This window comes from Tachysurus vachellii, chromosome 16, assembly GCF_030014155.1.
Source record: "Tachysurus vachellii isolate PV-2020 chromosome 16, HZAU_Pvac_v1, whole genome shotgun sequence".
In the NCBI taxonomy this organism is placed as follows: Eukaryota; Metazoa; Chordata; class Actinopteri; order Siluriformes; family Bagridae; genus Tachysurus; species Tachysurus vachellii.
In genome coordinates, this window is record NC_083475.1 from 13,992,026 (window position 1) to 13,998,025 (window position 6,000).

Genomic DNA, 6,000 nt, shown 5'->3' on the forward strand with positions numbered 1-6,000 from the left:
GGGTCAAAATGAAGAAATTTGTGCCTAGTAATGATTTACTGTGAGCAGTAAACTCTCCAGATGACTAAAAGACCTGCCTAGAGGTAATTGATTGTATAAAAGAAACAATGACGTGAGCAATAGCCTCAGGATGCTTTGAGTACTAGCAGCGGAACGCACATCACAAGGCTGTAGCACACAAGCTGGCTGTGTGTGCGCACATGCATATGTGTGTGTGTGTGTGTGTGTGTGTGTGTGTGTGTGTGGATGGGTGGGTGGGTGGGTGGTTGACACTGGAGTTAGAACAGAGAACCAGTTTTGTGTGTGTGTGTGTGTGTGTGTGTGTGTGTGTGTGTGTGTGTGTGTGTGTGTGTGTGTGTGTGTGTAAAAGAGTGTGAGAGAGTGAGTGAGAGAGAGAGAGAGAGAGAGAGAGAGTGGTCTCTCAGGATGAGTTATAGTCTGATGAGCTCTTCTTTCCCCAAGGGCCTCATTAAAAGGCTTTCGTCAGGAACAGCTCTGTGTGATGCCGTAGTCCTTCCCAACCGGCCTTTCAGCTTAGCTCTTTCCTCTCATCAGGCCTGGCCAAAACACACCACACTCATGTCCTCTCACTTATTCTCTCTGCCGTGCTCTGGCTCTCACCTGTCTGTCAGGCACTCACAGCGCTTTGTTGTAGACCTTTTAAATGGAAGCACTCATTTATTTGCTCTTGTCACCAGTACTTCTTTGCTTTTTGCCTCTCAGAGCTCTGAACAGAGCTGTAATGGCTGCATCTGTCTGACCCTTTAGTCACTGAGCCAAAGGAATATACATAAAGGTTTTGTGCTTATAAGAAGGACCCAGGTGCGACCATTCAAAGCAAATAAACACAGATTTAATCAATCTACACTGGCTTTCTGTACTTTTTTTGTTTTGATCTCCTGATATATTGCTGATCTCCAAAAGCAGTATAGTCCATTCTGAGCATTTTACTGTTAAGGCACTTATAACTCAGCAGCTGGAAGATGTTCGTTTGAAAACGTTCCTAAACACCCATATAATGTTTCAGAGAATTATAATTGAAATTGATTTTCATGTACGTATTGTCTGCACATCATCATCGTCATGATCATTATTAATATTACTAGTGTTGTTATTTTTCAGATTTTGCTTCATTGAAATATTTAGTAGAAAAAATCCGATATTATTTTTAAATTCTTACTGCACATATGAGAGTGAAAATTGTTACTGTCATAGGTTTAACATGAACTTGTTCAGAATCTTGCCCACAGTAATTTCTTACATTTCTCACCCTATCTAACAGCAGTATATCTGTTCCTGTGATGGGAGCAGATCATAAAAAATGTATGCATTAGCCAACTTCTACTATCATGTGTCTATCGGAATAAGGAATATTTTTAAGGATTATAAAAGACACAGTTGGCTGAATACCAAAGGACTTCCTGTTCACACACTGCACTATATATCTAGCAAAGATATGAGATTCGGCTAAAGTGACTCCAATATATGTCTTTCGGAATTTAACTATTTATATTTTCATTTGATTTAATTCAAAAATTACATAGAAATAGTTGTAAAATTATGTATATTTGATGCCAGAAATAATTATGCTTCAGACAACTCTTAAATAAAATTGCAAGCAATTTTGATATAATAATAATAATAATAATAATAATAATAATAATAATAATAATAATAATAAAAATAATAATTGAATAATAACAAATTTTATTATTATTATTATTATTATTCTTGTTGTTGTTGTTGTTTTTATAATAATTGTTATTTCTGAATAAAAAAGTTCCGACAGCCCAGGTGAATTCTCACACTGTGCAGTTTGTACTATAAAATAATCAGATTATCTGACCAAAGTTAATAAATCTCCAGATTGTAGACAGGTTTTTTTACATGAGAATGGATATATTTGTGTGTGTGTGTGTGTGTGTGTGTGTGTGTGTGTGTGTGTGTGTGTGTGTGTGTGTGTGTGTGTGTGTGTGTGTGTGTGTGTGTCTGTGTGTGTGTCTGTGTGTCTAAGTCAGGCTTGTGCCCCTCTTGAGCCTGTCTCATTGGCATAAAATAGGACAGTGCATGGCCACTTGCCTGCTGCTGAGAGCGACGAATAGCAAACAGACAACCCTTTCAATGTCATTTCTGATTGGTCAAGGGTGAGCAGCGCCTCACCCTTGTGCTGAACCCTGTCTCTGCCACTGATTGGACGAAGTGAACCATGCCTCACTTGTGGCTGAACTCTGTGTGTGGCAAGGCAGCCCAGAGAGCGCGTCCACTGAGCCACACTTAAGCCTTCACTCGGGGCTGGAGCGCATGAAGAGCTCCTTCATCAGCACGTCACTGGGATAGCACTCCACACAAGTGCGCCAGTACGCCAGAGCTGGCCACTGTCAATGAGGCAATTCACACATCCCTCCCTGTTATTAAGCAATAGTCAGTCTGAGTGCAATTGCTGAGATTTCCAGCACATGCCCTTTGTGAACTTAGCTGGGTTGGATGAAATCATATTTTCTGACTTAATGTTGGCCTTAAAGTGTTGTACCTCATCCTACCACCTGAGGTCAGTAAATTCTAAACACTTGTTTTAAATGATGTTCTGCCTCATTACTGTGAGGTCTATTATCTGAATATAATATATAATGATATTAAATGATTACTTGCCCCTGAATGACAGAGGAAGAGCACAGAAACTCACAAGCATATGCAAAATGAATGTACAAGAGGAGTAATGTCTAAGCACCAAACACTAAGATCTGATTCACTTGTGTTGAGTAACATGCCAGCAAAGTAAGCTGCCATAATAGCATGGAGAAGCAGTGTTCTGTAATTGAGTGTGACATTTTGGTAGGAAAGGGAGGTATGAGGAAATTGTGCAATGACACAGTCAACAAATGCCGATTTTCTGTAACACCACACAAGCCCACACACAACTTGGGGCCCATATCCTCCTACACAAACTAGAGCTAGCACAGATTTCCACTAGTGCACATAGCTCATGCTTCAGCTCTCCACTCAGACATTCTGTACTGCACACTACACCTCGGACACCAGTGACACCAAGCTGCATGGTCTTTATTCTTTATCCAAAAATTCCCCCGTCTATATAAAACTCATTGTTCAATTGCCTTCAATATTGGTACTACAAATAATAATAATAATAATAATAATAATATTATTATTATTAATAATAATAATAATAATAATAATAATAATAATAATAATAATAATAACTATTATTATTGCTGCTATTTTCCAATTAGACCCTTAAATGTTTAGGGCATTCAGGGTAGTGTTTAATATTTTATTTGATTACATTAATGTTTAAGTTGAGATTTAAAAGATTTAAAATAAAATGATTTTTTTAAATTTTATTGCAATTTTATATATATATATATATATATATATATATATATATATATATATATATATATATATATATATATATATATATAGTTTTATTTAACAATAAAGAGTACATGTTATATAGTTATATATATGAATATATGTTATATATATATTTCAAATGAAAGCATGTCTCTATAAAGCAGTAAACACATTTTATTTTATGGTATTATAATTATTTCTCTATTAATTGCAGTTCCAGCATCACCTTCAAACCGAACAGAGATGGTCTTTTACATCACAGAGCATCATTCTCTCTTCGTTTGTGTTTTGTTTACAATAACAAATACGTTCATATTTGCAGTCACTCTCTGTCCCTCACGTGGCTGTGGTTTCCAACAAAACTCAGCACACTTCTAATATGATTCGTATGACAAGAAAACATTCGTTCACTTTGCCCTGCAACTTCTGCTTTAATTAAATGTTTATTTTAAAGCTATGTGATGGTTTTCTTTGAGTTGTGCCCACTATCATAGATCTTTCATTTTATATTTACATGATATAAACAGGCTGGTTTTTTTTTTTTTTTTTTTTTTTTTTTTTTTGTAGTAGGGTTTTCTTTGTTTGTTTTCTTCTGGTTTTTTTGCACAGTCATTCCCATTACGTGACTGGTGCACACTTATTTATGCACCCCAGCCTACATGCCACACAAGTCCAGTGTTTGCACACCTTCACATGAAATGAGCGCAAAATAGCACACGTCATCAAAACAGATCTCCAAAAATGCAAAACCCCATGATTAGCACGTTGGTTTTCCTGAACATATGGGTTTCAAGCAAAATATTGGATAACATCTAAAAGAGGAAGTATCATTTATTATAAACGTTTCTTTGCTGTGTCATTCTGTGGTTCCACACATATAAAATCTCAAAGATGAAAATACACGTAGACACAGTGATACATGCGCTAATCCTTACCTGGTTTTATTTAACAATAAATAGTAGTATTAAAATAGAATTTTTCCCATTATCTTTCTTCTTTCTTTATATATATATATATATATATATATATATATATATATATATATATATATATATATATATATATATATATACACACACATAAATGTGATAAATGTATCAGGATTAAAATTAAACAATCGGCCAATGTATTTTTGTAAAACTATTTTCATAATAATAAATAAATAATAAATTTAAATAATATTAACAAAGTTATCACTTTTAGTAACTGAGAGTTTGTTTCAATATTAAGTAAATAAACCTGCTTTAGTTAAATAACTTATTGAACCTTGTTCTCAGGAGTTGATGCGAATTTCAGCTGTCTAATTTAAAAGAACTTGCTTTTAAGAGCCTCGTTTCTGAATGTCTAAATCCTTAATTTTAACAAACACACACATTGAGTAACATGTTGCTGGTTTAATGTTACACACTGATGTGATGAACATTAAGGCTTAATGCAGGTGATGCTTATTTTGTTCTTTGTTTTAATCAGTTAATACAAGTATTAGTTACTATGGTGATGTTACTGAAATCATCTCACTTAAGCGAACCTTAAAGCCATAAAAAAAAAATAAAAAAAAAGCCAGAAATATTTAAGCCATAAAATATCGTTAAAAAATCTATTTATATTATTTATGTTAATATTAGCTATGTTAAAACATACACAAATATAGCTAAAACACTGACTTTCCACATGGTAACAAATAACAATGACACTATATTATTTCATATTTTAATGTTTATGTAATTTAGTTAATATATTTTCTTCATTACTTTCATTTCTTTTTTACTTTTTCCATTTGAACTAATAATTTGGTAAGTGTATACAGTAACTGTATTTTTGTACATTATAAATGGGACATGGGATAGTAATTGGATGTGATTATTACATCATGTCATAGTCACATTATCAGGACAACACGCCTGATATTAAATTACCTCAAAGAATCAAATTAACAAAATCTACACAAATATTGTACTTGTACTTTTCAGACCCGCTTAAAAACGCAATGTTCTGATTTATTTAAATAGGAATCTGGAGCTTCACAGTAGAAAATAATTAGAATTTTTTTAATTCATAGTCACACAGCACTGTCCAGTTCCTGTACCTGTGATGAATGACCAGCTCATAACAATGATGGCAGATTTGGTTGTGATGTCGGTGAGTTGCTAATGTGGAGATGAAAACCATCATTCACTTCCTCTGTAGTTTCCTTGATTTGAGTGATGAAAGTGTTCTTACCTGTCTGTGACGCTCGTAGGTCTGAATAATAAAGTCTTCTCTTTTCAGTGAGATCGGGCTTTCCAGATGTTTTAGTATTATCCACTAAGACATAGTCAGATATAAAGCTTATCCATTTCCTCTTTTCAGGCTATGGGACTGAGTGCAAAGGGAAGTTTCTACGCCAGCATCTCCGACACGAGCTGATCCAAATTTAAACCATAAAAAAGTGACTTATCATTGTTTCTTTATTGCACAACAATATTAAATGTTTTGGTTTAAAATACAGTGGTATTTTTTTTTTTTAGAATTCAGAGAAATTGAGAATGTAATGTTACTGAAACAAGCATGTTTTTTATGTTCTATGTAAATATGTAATGGAAATGGATATACTGCTTAATCGTGTAAATTATTTACAGACAAATTACA

The 6,000-nt window shown here is 34.0% G+C and overlaps 1 protein-coding gene across 1 annotated transcript in view; it reads right to left on the reverse strand.

Moving 5' to 3' along the window:
• Nucleotides 1-5,707, reverse strand: part of tfec (transcription factor EC) — a 31,470-nt gene extending 25,763 nt beyond the window's left edge. Inside the window, exon 1 of the mRNA XM_060889793.1 lies at nt 5,593-5,707. The gene's annotated coding sequence lies outside the window, so the exon portion shown is untranslated. The remainder of the gene's footprint in view (nt 1-5,592) is intronic.
• Nucleotides 5,708-6,000: the final 293 nt, after the last annotated feature.